Source organism: Canis aureus, chromosome 15 (genome assembly GCF_053574225.1).
Source record: "Canis aureus isolate CA01 chromosome 15, VMU_Caureus_v.1.0, whole genome shotgun sequence".
Taxonomy (NCBI): domain Eukaryota; kingdom Metazoa; phylum Chordata; class Mammalia; order Carnivora; family Canidae; genus Canis; species Canis aureus.
In genome coordinates, this window is record NC_135625.1 from 15,744,946 (window position 1) to 15,761,530 (window position 16,585).

The window sequence follows — 16,585 nt, forward strand, 5'->3', positions numbered from 1 at the left end:
GATCAGGGCCATAGCAGGCATACTCAACACTTTATCTCTTTCTTGGGGGAGAAGCCTCAGATTCTGTTTTCTCTCAATCTCACAGAGCCATCTCACCTTCCGCAAGCAAGCAGCTTACCATGTTATTTTTTTCTCACCTGCCTCTAGGTATCTTATTTTTGGCTATTCCATCAACACTCCATGTGAAGCAAGACAGAAACTGGCCCCTCAGGTAGCACAACTAAAAGGCCAGTGTCTTCTATGTTTCACTCTTCTTTTATTCAGGGAGAAGTTTCAAGTTAAAGCCAGCCCCCTTTAATCCCTAAAGCCTCAACTCTTTGACCACATGGTCTTTCTGTCTTGACCAAACCCCATCTTGAGCCATTTCCTTAGCATTGGCTACCTAGGGTCCCACCATAAGTCACCTTCCTAGCATACATTATCTGGTGCAATCTGATTGGCTCATGATGAATAATAGACACTCCTATCACTTAGCAAATTCCAAGAGCTTAAAGGTTATGTCCCAAGAACTGAGGATAAAATCCAGCCACATATTTTATTTTATAGATCTTCTACTCAGGGTATGAAAAGGTTGAAATTAAGGTGTTCCCTAAATGTGGACCCTAAATCAAGGAATGAAGCACTTTCAATCTCCCTTAGGTTGTTTGAGAAATTCATTCATATGTAGTTTTGTGACTGATATCCTCTTTTTTGTTGTTGTTGTTGTTGTTAGCTCTTGGCTGGAGAGCATTCTCAATGTCTAGTGGCCACTTCTGGGTCTTTGTGACATGGCCCACTCAGCAATATGCCCATTTGCTCCTCAGGCCAAGAGATCAGTCTCTGCTTTGAGTATCTTTTAACATGGGCTCATTTAATTATGTCTGATCCACATAGGGATAACCTCTCTACTGATTATATTAAAGTCAACTGATTAGGGACTTTAATTAGGTCTTCAAAATTCCTTTGACCATATCACAGGAATATTTCTCATCATATTCACAGCTGTTACTGGTACTCAAGTGGAAGAGTTTATAGGGTGGGAATTTGGGGTCTCAATTTTTGCTTGCCACATCTCTGGGAAACAATTTGTCAGTTTCTCATAAAATTAAAACAGAGCAATTGCACTACTGGGCTTTTATCCTAGAGAAATTAAAACTCATATTCACACAGAAACCTTCACATGAATATATGTATCATCTTTGTTCATAATAACTCGATACAAAAATGCAAAACTCAAATGTTAATTTTTAATTAACTTACCAAAGAGGAATCATATTTAGAGAAGAGATCTAGCAAAGGAATGAGGATTTCTAAAGGAATAAACTTCATGGGAAAGGACTCATACATGCAACAGGAAAACAGAGCAGTGCCATGGTGATTAACAGGAATTTAAAAAGACTAGTGTGGTTTAACCTCATAAAACAGTGGAAAAATGATGAAAGATTCCTTTCAATACTATAAAACCCATAATTGGCATATAATCAAATAAATTACCTAGAGCAATTTTACTAATTAAAATATAAACACTTTTAATACATCATTTTACTTGTTTAATATAATTAAGTCTATATATAGTATCCTTGTGAAATATCAATTTACTGTACAATAAAATGTAGCTGGATAAGCTATAGGTTTCATTTTCAACACCTATTGATGACGAGAACCTTGGCATTTTCAACAATATCTCCAAGTACCTAACAGTAATGAATCAGGTGTATGAAAGTATCATGCATGATAATAAAATAAATGTCCCTAATGACCTTTATAATATGTGAAGAAAATAAGGAAGGAGAAGGAGGCAGAAGAAAAGTAAAGGTAAAGGAGAAAAAATATTAAAACTCAAAGTTGAGATAATAGAGATTGGCTAAAGGGAAGCATTTGTTGGGGTTTTTTGGGTTCAATGTTGTTAAGAACATTATAAATGAATGAACTTTTTTCATCACTTATGTGTGCACGTATGCATATACACATACTTGTGTTTTAATATTTCCTAAATTAGAACATGTTCTGTAATCATAGTTGGTTAAAGGAATTTTATAATGAAAATTCTATTTCCTTTACATATGCTAGCTTGGACTGCAATTCTTTTGTTGACAATAATACAAAGAATATGGCAATATCAAATGTTATAAAAGAGATGTCAGTAGCCTAAAAGAACTTTTAAAGAAAATAAAAAGTACATTTTCAGAAATCCTACATTACTGAAGCTCTTCAAATCACAGAGGAAAATACTGTACAGAAAAACACAGATGTGGATACACCAATTAATCAATAACTGAATTTAAAATTCCAGAATATGAATAAAGAAAAGATTTAGGCATATCTTAATGAATTCTTTTCACTTGTTTTTTTAAATTGAGCATGAGGGATAGATGATTAAAAGATATATTTAATTAAATTTAAAAAGCTCTTTCAAAAATATAAAATATACGTTGTGGAAATTTTGTATAATAATTTACTTAGCAATGTTTCTGAATTATTTTTTGTAGCAAGTAAAATAGAAGTGCAATTATACTCTATGGCATTTCTGGTTGTATGAAAATTGTATTGGGTAAGTTCTTAACATTTGCAATCCCAGGAAAGGAACAAAAAAATCACATACTGTATGTCCAGATATTTGTTATTTATCAAACTATTAAGCAAAACATCTACTATCCTCCCATTTTGATAAATACCTCTTTATTGTTATCAAGAAGGCTCACAGTCCATCCCTTTTCTCTTTCCACCCTCTAGGTCCTTCTTTCATCAGGATGAGCCTCCCATTCACATATGCATATACTCTCTAAGCTGTTCATCCAAGTTCAGTCTATATTGTAGTCTCTACAATCAACATTTCCCTTTCAACAACCCTCTGAGATTAGAGGTAGATCTAAATGGGTGGTCTGAGCTATAGAAGACTGATTGGCTGTTGAGGATTTAACTAAACTATTCTATTGCTGCCTCAGCATCTAGTCTGTAAACTAAGTGGCTCGCAGGCCCCTTGAACTGACACCAGCCTCTTTCTCAAGTGCATGCCACTGATGACAGCCTACAGAGTAACAAGGGTAAGTCTCTGTTAGGACTTTCCCTATGCTGCTGCTGAGGGACAGTCTCTTCAGCCTCTCAACTCCTTCATTTATGCACCCTCGAGATAAGACCATCCTAGAGCTTACCAAAATGTCTCATGGTTAGTTTAAATTGACCAATCCAGCCTTAGCCTGGGAACTCCAAAAGCATTCTACCCACAAATCCTAACAAAGACATGTACCTCAAGTCTGCTGCTTGCTTTCTGCCCACACCCTGCCCTGACCTCCCCATGTGGCCACTCAAGGCATGCTGTGTTCTTCCTCCAGTACTGTGAGTAATAAACTTCTCTATTTCACTTTCCCTTGTGGTCTTTGTTAAACTGTGGCTCAGTATTCACCCAAGGGCCTCATTTAACAAATGTTAATTTAAAAAAATATCTCAACACTAGCAAGGAAGCTAGCATAAGCCATGGAACCAAACTGAGGCTCATTTCAGGTAGAAGAGTATCTCTAAGGCATCTATAATGTAGATAGGTGTTCATTAGGTTCAGCACTCTCCCCAGGGGCCTGAAGAAAAGAGTATAGCCAGAGAAGAGCCAGAATGAGTCCCTCATAGAAATCAACCCATATCAGAAGCTCTAAGCTCTTCTTGGCCAGGTATAAGGGTGGCACTGTAAGGCAAAATGCTTGAAAATCAAACTGACTTATAAGAAATGTACCTCAAGGCTAACAGGTTGTTGATAAAATGCTGGCATGTTGGTCAAATAATTTTTTAAAACTCCTGATATGAAATAGTGAGTCACGTTTTCACATTTTTTCCTTCCCTCCTTTTATTGTGTCAATAATTCCTTCATCTTCCATCACATATTTGCTATCGCAGCTCACAAGTTCCACTGCACTATTTATTGAGAAGAACTCTTCTGAGTTCTTCACTATTCCCATAAAAACACCTTTGCCAGAGAATCTGCAGTAATTCTCCAATTACCTAAGTTATCTAGAGAGTCCAACAAAACTACACCAAATGGTATCATGAGTGATTGGCTGAATTTAAATTATGGAAATACTTTCATAACTGCTAGATTCATCCATCTGAATATGGAAAGGATTTTTTTAAGATTTATTTATTTATTCATGAGAGACAGACCGAAAGAGAGAGGCTGAGATACAGGCAGAGGAGAAGCAGGCTCCTCACAGGGAGCCCAATGCGGGACTCGATCCCAGAACCTAGGATCACGCCCTAAGCCAAAGACAGGCACTCAACCACTGAGCCACCCAGGCATTCCAGGAATTTTTTAACAAATCAGAATTAGTACATGCTTTTTAGTGAATGAAATTCCTTAGTGAATATAACTGAAGCGAAGGTTTTGTGTCATTAGAAGGAATTATTAAAAAACATAAATTAAAAAGCAATCTCAATGTTAAAGTAAAAATTTTGTTGAACATAAAATATTTCTTAATACAATGGTAAATTAAATATCTTTCATTTTCTTTATTGTAAGTGTGCTGAGAAAAGACAGTATGTAACTACATCTAGATGGCTCTTCCAGTTTATCAAGCTTCGAGATTACCATACTCTAAAATGCTTCCCAAGTGCAATTATTTTAATTAAAATTATTTGATATGTACCTGTACCTTGGACAGTACTCTTTATATCACTTAAATCTTTACATTAATATCTTTGTATTTTCCTTAATGAGTCCCTTTCAATGTTGAAGCAAAGTGATAAAGGAAAATAAAATGAATTGGAGATAAAAGAAAATGCTTGAGAATGCATGTTCACTCATTAGATTTTATCATTAGCATTACTTTCATTGAATTAAAGGAAAACTAATTTAATACTGAAATACGCAAATAGCTTGTTTGTGATGTTATAGTTCTACGTCTTACAGTGCTAATTGGCTGCCTGTTGAGCCAAAGAAATTACTGCAGGAAGATCTAATATGTCTATTACTATTCAACTAACAGTGCTAAAAAAGCTAGCATATATTTATATACCCTTACTGCTTCGCACTAAATGTAGTATATAATGGATACATAATAAAGATGAATGAGAAAAAAATAGTGAAATGGAGGTCAATATAATAGTCCAATTTTCACAGGGTCTTGGTTACTCTCTGGTCACCAACCTGGCACCTTCAGAAATTATTGCTTTTAAACCCTTAGAGTACACCTAAGGCACTTAAGTTGCTTTTCGTACAAAGCAACTTAATTATAACAGTGAGTACCCCCAGGTAAATCTAATGAGTGAATGAAAATGCAATTGATATTGATGAGCTACTAGAAATACACACTATTACCAAGTCTTTAATTCTCACACATTAAAGCACAAACTATAATGGAATCCCAGTGAGCTGAAAGAGTTAATAAAGCTTCATACTGCCCTGAAAATCTCCACTTTGGAAGAAAACTGAGAATTGAGTTTGAGATTGAATCACCTATTGTAGGAGTGATAAACAGAGGAATAGATCAAATGACTGTTACAGTGTAACCATGAATTTTCTATCCTGTCTTATTTCACAGAAGGTGGGTTATATATCTGGCTGATAGATGCTAGGTTTTTCAAGAAGACACAGGAGATGTTAAAACAAATACTAGAAAAAGTATGTGAAATAGATTCTGTAATTAATATATCTACAAACAAATGGCTGAGCAACAAGCAAGAAACTCTCAAAGTTAATGATGGAGAAATCAGTCAATAATTATTTCTAGTTTGACTCCATGCCAAGAAACAGAAATCGTTTTAATGAAAAATGTAATAGGAGAAAAAGGAACACTTGAGCAAGCTACATGAAAACAAAAACTTCAGTGCTAGATGTGAAATTACTGATGCAGATAAAGAGAAACTCTTTAGATTTACTCTTTTCTTTGGGTGATAGATAGCTCACAATGCAGGCAGAGTATCTGCAGAATAATGGAAAGAAGAATTTTCTTGTATGCTTGATAGAAACTCAAGAAACTAGGCCAAGAATGTGAGATTGATATAATGAGACAATCTACAATGCTTAGAGAAGAGGTATTGAGCAACGTCGAACCATTAAACAAATCACAGTGGGCTGGATACCCAGAGACCAAAAAACAGCTTTCAGAAAGTCTGATAGACTTTATGACTTGGCTAGTGGCCAAGGCACTGCACATGAAAGATGACTGAGATAGGTTTGATACGGAATTGCATTTGTGAAAGGATAGACAAAACTAATTCAGGAAGATATACAGAAATCCATGAGAAAGTAGATTATAGACAGAGACAATATTTCATTTGAAAAACACAAATCTGACAAATGAAACTAAAGGGATCACTAATCATACCATCCCTTTAAGAAGAAAGAGGAAAAAAATTAATGAATGAATTTTAAAAATTCACCCATAGATGGAATATATAACACTGTGCCTGGTGCAATATCAATCACTTGCTATTACTTAATTTTAGCAATACTTCAATAAGCCACTTTATCTTATTTTGTCATAAAGAAACTGAGGTTTATAGAGTTCATCTCCATGAGAAATATATTTTAAAGTAAACTCAAGTAGCCTTCATCTCTACTTACTACTAGAGCTGTACCTAAAATTGTCCTTGACTATTCAATGTCATAGTCCTCTTCTCTACTTTTTATCACACTATTTCATTCAAACCCTTCCTTTCACCACTTGTGCTTATCAGTTCTATTGTTATACGCAAGTCTTTGAAATAACAATTTTTCTAATTTAACAACCCCGTTTGTTGTTTGACTTTTTTTTTTTTCTTGGCCAATGCAGACAATACAGTTCACCATTCCAATCACTTTCTTGATGATTTATAAAATTCTCTTTCCCCTGAGATAAATCATCCCTCATCTTCCAATTCTGAATTAATCCTACCATAATCATTCCCATTTCTTTTACCCAGGATTCTAAACCCTATCTTGGCAAATCATCTAACTCTACCAATGGACATCAATGAAGATTCAAGGACTCCAATATCGATAATCTTTCTACATTCTTCCAGTTTCCTAGACAGCTTTGTAAAATGTTTATTGACAGCAGTTTTTCTGAGACTCTCATACTTCTCCAGTCACCAGGGGTACTCAACTACCTACAACCTTAACAGCATCTGAAACAACTTTTCTTATTTCTCTGCTGCCTCAGAAAAAGATGTATTTTTTCTGTTTCTTGTTTTTGTTTTGCTTTGTTTTTGTTTTTTTCTCCTTAAATCAAAAGCTAATCCCATTTTGTTTTTCTGGCTTGGGTTACTAAAGTCTGTTTCATTTTAAAGATGAGATGCATTTAGCAACCCAAATCTCAATTATATGGTATATATAATATTTGTAATTCTGCAAGAAGAGAGGCATGATGTTGCATAATTCATCTCAATGAAAATGTGTAATATGTGTCTAGACATAATAAAATATTGTGTAGGTTTATTTAATGAATGCATAAATAGAAAAGGTAATTTAAAAGAAGTATTTCACAAAGATAAAAAGGAAAGAGTCACACTCTAAATTCATGTACTCATGCTCCTTGGTATAGGTATGAATTTATTTGTATAGATTGCATTAAATAATACCAATTACAACTATCCTTTCATTAAAAACATCAAACATTCACATATTCATCATTAAAAACATCAAACATTCACATATTCATCTTTCTAAATTACAGAACCACAGTTCATGGTCCCTTTCTTTTTATTTCTTTATTTTATTTTTTACTTTCTGCGACAAAACAATATTATTATATGCTGCACTGAATTTTTTATATAAATCAGTAAATCATTAGAGTTAGCTGACATATTTTAAATATTGTATTTAAAAGGAGGACAAGTCTTATCATTACCAAATTAAATCAGCTTTTCCTGGTCTCCAGTGATATCAAGACAAATTAAATTGTATTATTCACAACTTTCTAAGAAACAACAGATTTTTAAAAGTTCTGCTTTACTCTTCCATAAAATCAATTATAATTACTTCTTGAATTTGCATGTGATTTAAAGTTGAGTAAAGCTTCAACAATTTTCCATGAAGTGATTTGACATAATATTAAATGCTTTTCCACTGTGTACAATTATATTTTCCTTAATAAGACCTAATATTAATATGTTCAATAGGTACCTCATTATGATTCTGAAATCCTATACTTTTTAAGGGCAGAATATAGCTATTAACTAGATAAAGACTTTAAAAGAAAATAATTTACTGAATAAATATAGATTTCACACTTCCCCTATTTCAGTAATATTTTATTATCAAATATTAAATATGAATTCCTGAGTTAGGATGTGCATTCTAATTTAAAGGTAAAAAAGACGTTGCAAAATTTCTAGTCAACTTTTCAGGAAATGATTAGAAAATAATACATTAAAAGAGAAAGAAATAATATGAAAACTCTGAAGGTGAGGAGAATTTAGCATTTGATCTTATGGTATTAATAAAGCTATATATATAATAAGGCCGGTCTTTTTTTTAAATATAGATTTTGTATACAGACGTTAGATGAGGACAATATAGCAAGAACAATTTATCTTAATGTTTTTAAACGGACCCAGACCTATAGGCCCCCTATATTTTCAAAGTTTGATATATATTTAATTTTAATATTAAACTATTGGTTTATTGATCTCTTGGAAAATTGCATCCTCTAGTACCACTGCTACTTTAAATAGATTTGAAACATATTTCTAATCAATTTCATTCAGGTAACCTTTAATAGTTTAAACAGGTTAATTTTTAATGTCATTTATATTTGAAAGGAGCTCAAAATATTCAACTGTTAAATATTTAATAATATCATTACAAAAAATTTAAGTAATTCAAGGCAAGGCCCTAGAGGCATAGGGATCACTATTTCTGGCTCTTGAAACACCAAACAAGTCCATTGAGATTTATGCATTTTTTTCATAATTTAATAATGTGGTTTAAGTTGTTGCTAGCTTTGCAAAAATATACTGTAATAGCACAGATGTGACTGTTAATTAAAAAGTCTCTTGTGAGAGCAAATGGGTTTCTGGGTGATGTTTTAAGCAAGATTATGTCATTTAGAAAAAAATTCTGAGTACACAAAATCCTGAACTTAAAAACATGATGTGCCTAAGAGACCACTACTCTTTTCTGTCCCTAACCACCATGCTGAGTGAAGAAAAGTAAAGGTAACTTACACAAAGTATTTTTACATATTTTGAGTAATCTCATACTATTTTAATTCAACAATGTTACTTTTTTTAAAGATTTATTTATGTGAAAAAGAAATGGGGGGAGAGGCAGAGGCAGAGGGATAGAGAGACTTAAGCAGACTCCTTACAAAGTGCAGAGCCCAAACTGGTTGGATCTCAGGATTCTGAAATCATGACCTGAGCCAAAAGCAAAAGTTAGCTGCTTTAACAACAGCGCTAAAAAAAAAAAAAAAAAAACAACAGCGCTACCCAGGCACCCCAAGTCAACCATATTTCTGCCAATGCCAAGATTTATCTTTAGTTTTTCATATTGTAGCTTTGTAATCTTAAAAAAAAAAAAGCCAACAACATAGGTGACAAGCACCTTTGCGTCTTTATATCAATTTTATTGTCAGTGACAATGGAAATGGCTAAAATTTGCCAAAATAAGATTTCATAAATAATTGATGACATTTTACATAACTTAAAATGTAGGAAGAAATTAACATGCCCTTCTAAATAATCAGAAAAATACTTAGATTTAAATAAAACCAATTCAAACATTGATTGAAGATATTTTGTGCATGAGGTATCATAAATTATTTTTCCAAAACTATCAAATTTCACCATTTTATCTAAATCATGATGTAAAGTATTTAAATCACATACATTGGAAAAATGTATCAATATATATTCACAAGAGAATGAATGATCATGAATATTAAATATAGGTAAAGTAATTTTATATAACCTCCTGACATATCATAGATTTTGTAATTTACCAGTTAAGACACTTTGTTTTCCAGCTTATGAAAGTTCCCATGGAATAAATCAAGGAATTTCTCAAACTGTTTGACACATAAGGGAGTATGCTAATAGTGACATTATTCACTTAGACATATACAAACACATTCACATATACTGACACATGCACACATGTACACATTCACTCACAGAGACATGTGAGTGTACATTTGAGTTTTGTACATGTACAAAACTCAAATGTATGGAATATATATGCATGTATGGGTGGCTGTGTATAGTTAAAAGTATACCCTTGTGAAAATACATTAGAAATCCGGGAGCTGTTTACAAGGCTTCAAATCTATCACTTCACTAATAAGATTTTTATTCTCTTTCCTGGAAATTCTTTCCAAAATTTTTTTTTTAAAGATTGTATTCATTTGTTCATGAGAGACACAGAAAGAGAGGCAGAGACACAGGCAGAGGGAGGAGCAGGCTCCATGCAGGGAGCCCGATGCAGGACTTGATCCTGGGACTCCAGGATCAGGTCCTGGGCTGAAGGCAGGAGCTCAACCGCTGAGCCACCCAGGGATCCCTCTTTCCAATTTGTTATCTAATTTTCATATAATTTCTTTGTTCTTTTATATAATTTTTTTCTCAAAGAACTTTTAAGTTTTTGTTTTAAATGTTCCACTGTGTCATTAGTAAATATAATGCTTAGCTTAGGGTTTCATTAGAATGCTTGAATAAGAATGTAAGTGGCTTTATTAACTTTTTTTGGAAAATACCAGCCATCATATGCTTAAATATTCTCTACTCTTAGTCTGTCATCTAATATATCTGCTCAGACATAAAAAGTTAAAAGGAAAGTCACTTAAGACGTAGGAAGTTGGGGCACCTGGGTGGCTTAGCAGTTGAGCATCTGCCTTCAGCTCAGGATCGAGTCCCACATTGGGCTCCCTGCATGGAGCCTGCTTCTCCCTCTGTCTGTGTCTCTGCCTCCCTCTTTGTCCCTCAGGAATTAAAAAAAAAAAAAAAAAAAAAAAAAAAAAAGGAGTGGGAAGTTACGTTCTACCTTCTTGAACTAAATTATTACTACAGAAATTTGGAATTCTTCTGCATCGGTTTGTCTCCTCTGTTGATTAATTCATCTGATAATTTATTTATATCAGCATATACTCACAAAAATTTAAAACCTGTGTGAAATTCAACACTACTTTATTTTCTTGCATTGTGTATACTAACTTTCTTCCAGAGCACAGTATAGGATGAGTAAGAAAGAGTAACTTTATAGTGGAGAAATCTGACAAAAATCATTTCTACTAGGTGATCAAGGTCAATATCAATAGTGACAAGTCATGTTGATAGTATGTACACTTGATATGACATGTTGGAAATGATGCTTTACCTCCATGATCTTCCTCCACAACACATAACCTCAGTCTACTCTCATAAAAACATTATACAAATCCCAACAGATAGACATTCTACAAAACACTTGTCCAGCAATTTAAAAAACTGATAAGGTCCTCAGAAACAAAGAGTGTCTGAAAAACTGTTACCGTGGAGTCTGGAGAGACATGAAAATGGAAATGTAATATGGTATGAGATCCTGGAACAGAAAAACTCAAGTTATGTAAGTTGGTAATAATGCATCAGTACTGGTTCATTAGCTATAGCAATGTACCATGCTAGAATGTAAGATCTCACCATAGAGGGAACTGGATCTGAGGTATGTGGACACCGTACTATATACGTATTCCCCATATTTTTGTAATTCAAAAATGTCCTAACCAATGAAGTTTAGTTTTTTCTGGAGTTTTGAGATATAATTGACATATAACATTGCATAAGTTTAAAGTACACAAATGGTGATTTGATACTTGTGTGTATTGTGAAATGATGACCACACTAAAGCTGGTTAAAACCTCCATTATCTCACAAAATTACATGTGTGTGAGAGAGAATCTATTCTCTTAGTAACTTTGAGTAACTTTCAAGTTACTAAAACTTTCAAGTAACTTACTTAGTACTTGAAAGTACTTGAAAGTACTAACTTTCAAGTAACTTAGTAACTCTTAGTAACTTTCAAGTATTTAATGTAGCAATGTTAACCATAGTCACCATATTGAACCATTCGCTCTCCAATAGTCATCTTATAAATGGATGTTTGTACCCTTTGACGACATATCAACATTTCCTCCACTATTTTCAGTAGTGGCTGTACCAATGTACAATCCCAACAATAGCACACAAATGGTCCCTTTACTCCACTTCTTTGCAACACTCATTATTTCTTGTCTAAAAGGCAACCATTTTAACAGATTTGAGGGGATATATCATTGTGGTTTCTTTTTCTTTTTTTTTTTTTAATTTTTATTTATTTATGATAGTCACACAGAGAGAGAGAGAGAGAGAGGCAGAGACATAGGCAGAGGGAGAAGCAGGCTCCATGCACCGGGATCCCAACGTGGGATTTGATCCCGGGTCTCCAGGATCGCGCCCTGGGCCAAAGGCAGGCGCCAATCCGCTGCGCCACCCAGGGATCCCTCATTGTGGTTTCATTTGCATTTCCTTGATGAATTATATTGAATATCTTTTAATATATTTTTTTGGCCGCTTGTATGCCCTCTTTGGAAAAGTGTATTCGCATCTGTCCATTTTACAAATCATAGTATTTGAGTTGCTTTGTTTCTGCTATTATATTTTGAACATATTTTACTATTTCAAATAGTAACCCCTTAACAGATAGTTTACAAATATTATATCCTTACAAAAAAAAATAACTACATAGTTTTTTCCCCCATTGTATTGATTGTTACTTTTTCTTTCGCTATGATAAAATTTCACATATTCCATTTATTTATTTTTGCTTTTCTTGCTTGTGTTTTGGGTGGCATATTCAAAAATCATTGTGAAACCAATAAAGCTTTTCCTTATTTTTTTTTTTTAATTAAGAGTTTCATAGTCTTTAATCCATTTTGGGTAGCTTTTGTGAGTGGTATAAGATAGGAGTCCAATTTAATTCTTCTGCTTATGATTATCCAGTTTTCCAAACACCCTTTATTGAAGAAACTCTACTTTCTTCATTAAGTATCTTGGCTGCCTTGTCAAATATTAGTAAACTATATATCTGAGGGTTCATTTCTAGGATCCCATTTTTGTTCCATAGTCTACCGACCTATTTTTATGTCAGTACCATACTGTTTTGATTATGATAGCTTTATAATATAATTTCAGATCTGCAAGTGTGGTACCCCTGGCTTTGCTCTTAATTCTTAGGATTACTTTGGCTATTCAAGGTCATCTGTTCTGTATGAATTTTACAATTCTCTTTTTATTTCTAGGAGAAAAATCCATTGGAATTTTGGTATGTTTGAGGTAATATGGTTATTTTAATATCAGTTCTTACAGTCCACAAACATGGGGTTGGATCTTTTTATTCATTTACAACTTCTTCATTTCTTTCATCCAAGTCTTCCAGTTTTCAGTATACAGGTTTTTATTGTTTTTGATGTTACTGTAAATGAGTTGGCTTTCTTTATTTCTTTTTTCAGATATCTTGTTGTTAGTCTACGGTAACACGGCTAATTTTTTTATGTTGATTTTGAATCCTGCAATTTTAATGAATTTGCTATAATAGCTTTTTTGTGGAATCCTTAGAATTTTCTGTATCTATAAGGTCATATCATCTTCAAACAGCAAATATTTCTTCTTTCTTTCTGACTTAGATATTTCTTTTTCTTATCTAATTGTTCTGGCTGGAATATCCAGAACTAGTTGAATAGGAGTGGTAAGAACAGATATCCTGTCTAACTACTGATCTTGTATAAAAATGCTTTCATTCCTTCTTCATTGAGTATGTTAGCTGTGGGCTTGTCATAAATGACCTTAAATATATCACATAGAGTTGTGGTATGTTCCTTCCATATAATTCATTGAGAGTTTTTGTCGTGAATGGATGTTGAATTCCATCAAATGTTTTTCTTTCTGCATCTATTGAAATGATCATTTTCAACTTTTATTCTATAAACGTGTATCACATTGATTGATTTATGTATGATGAATCATCCTTGTATTCCAGGGATAAATCTTACTTGATTATGGTGTATGACTTTTAATATCCTGTTGAATCCAATTTCAAATTTCTATTTTCCTCAGAGATATTGTCTATAGTTTCTTATTTGGTGTCTCTATCTGACCTTGGCAGCAGAGTAATGCTAGCCTCATACAATGAGGCTAGAAGAGTTCCCTTCTCTAAGTTTTTGGAAGAGTTTGTGAAGATTCTTCTTTTAATGTTTGATAAAATTCACCAGTGAAACCATTTGGTCCTGGAGTTTTCTTTGTTTGGACATTTGTGGTTACTGATTCAATCTCCTTACTAAATATTGGTCTGTTCAGATTTTCTATTTTTCCATGATTGAGTCTTGGTAGTTAGTATGTTGACAACCATGTGTCTCTTCTAGTTCCTCCAATTTATTGGCATATAATTAGTTGCATTGTGTCCTCTTTCATTTCTGATTTTATTCATTTGAATTTTCTTTTTCTTAATATAGCCTGTTTGTCAAATTTTGTAAAATCTTTTCAAAAACCAGCTCTTAGTCTTATTGATTTTTTTCTATTGCTTTTTAAAATTTTTATTGCATTTATTTCTGCTCTGATCTTTATTTCATTCCTTCTGTTAAACTTCTGAGTTTCTTCTTTCTAGTTCCTTGAAATGTAAGGTAAGTTCTTTAAGATCCTTCTTTTTTCTTAATTTAGGTGTTTATCATTACAAATTTCCCTCTTATGACTGTCTTTTCTGCATCCTGTGTATTTGGAATATTGTTTTTCACTTTTTATTTTTCTCAAGATATTTTTTATTCCTCTTTTGATTTTTGATTTGACCCACTGGTTGTCCAGGAGCATATTGTTTAATTGACACATATTTGTGAATTTTCCACATTTCCTCCTGTTACTAATTACTCGTTACATATTACTATTGTCAAAAAAAAAAAGATACTTGTTATTATTTCAATTTTAAATTTTCTAAGATTTGTTTTCTTACCTCATACACAGTCTATCCTGGAGAATGTGCTATATGTGTTTGAGAAAAATGTGTATCCTGCTATTGCATGAAATGTTCTGCATATACATGTTAGATCCATTTGGTCTACAGTATAGTTCAAGTCAAATCTTTGATAAACCATAGACTCAGTATCTCAAACTTACATAATGTATAGCTCGGGATCTATGTTCTTTTTTCCCCATTTCTCTTTCTTTCTCTCTCTCTCTTTCTCTCTCTCTCTCCCTCTCTATCTCCCTCTCCCTCTCTCTTTTGACTTTAGCTCAATAAATTTAATAAAAATAAAAATGTAGAGAAAAATGTAGTTGATCACCTGTGATTTAGCCGTCTGTAAAACATTTTTAAAAAACTGTCAACACAACATACTCACCGAGTTTGTATATCTTTAAACTGTCCTGATTCTATTTTTTTAACAAAGTAATACAGATATTTCTTTTTGGCACTCTGAATGTGTGGCAAATGCCTCAATATACAAATATAAATTTTTGGATAGCAAATTCTTTTTTTTAAGATTTTATTTATTTATTTCTGAGAATACACTGAGAGGAGAGAGAGAAGCAGAGACACAGGCAGAGGAAGAAGCAGGCGCCATGCAAGGAGCCTGACGTAGGACTCGATCCCGGGTCTCCAGGATCAGGCCCTGGGCCAAAGGCAGTGCTAAACTGCTTGAGCCACCTGGGCTGCCCTGGATAGCAAATTCTTTATTGTGACTTCCATATTGATTTCTTGCATTCTTTTTAAATTTTTATTTTCAGTTGTTATGGATTGGTATTGTGTTACAAGAGAGAGATATCAGTGAATTCAGATGAGAACTCTTAGGTATTTAGCATTTCTAATTCACATATTCTTTTTTAATTCAAAAAGAAAAAATAAAATACTTTTGGAAGTATTATTCTAGACTACTGAACTTAAATATTTTTAGTTTCTACAGGTATGTTGAAAATAATCCTCCAGAGATAGAGATCAACAAGTGTGAAAGGAAGGATAAGTGGGTTATCTATGCAATTTTGTTTCAAATCGATGGAGATTTCTAGACTAAAATTCATGAATAAAGTTCTGACTATTTCTAGGATGGTTGATAGCAAAATATTGTTTAAATATAAAACATCTGGTCTGTGGAACTTGAACTTGGATTTTACACTGAATGCCTGTTATATGTCTATATTTGACTAATGGAGTGATGATTTCTATTCAGTTGTTCTCAATCTGACTATATAAACTGATCACCTTCAACAATTGGTTCCTCTTTATATTTATAAATATAAACATACATATATATATATATAGTGTTTATGAATATTCAAGTGGTTTTTAAACATCAAGAAAGGATGGCATTTTCCTGTATACAAAAATATCAATAATAAAAGGAACATCGTAAAGAATATATATTAATTTTCTATTGTGTAATAAATTACCACAAACCATTTAACTTAAAAGAATCTCCACTTAATAACTCAAGTTTTTGTAAGTCAGAAGTGTAGCAAGGTTGGTTAGATTCTCTGTTCAGGTTGAAATCAAAATGTTGACCAGCTATTTTCTCATCCAGAATCCAGGGCTCTCCCTTTCAAGCTCATTTGGATTCTCAAAAGAAAATTAGTTCCTTGAAGTTGTAAGACTGAAGTCCTCATTTCTTCAATGTCTGTTAAATGAGAGCTGCTCTCAGCTTCTAGA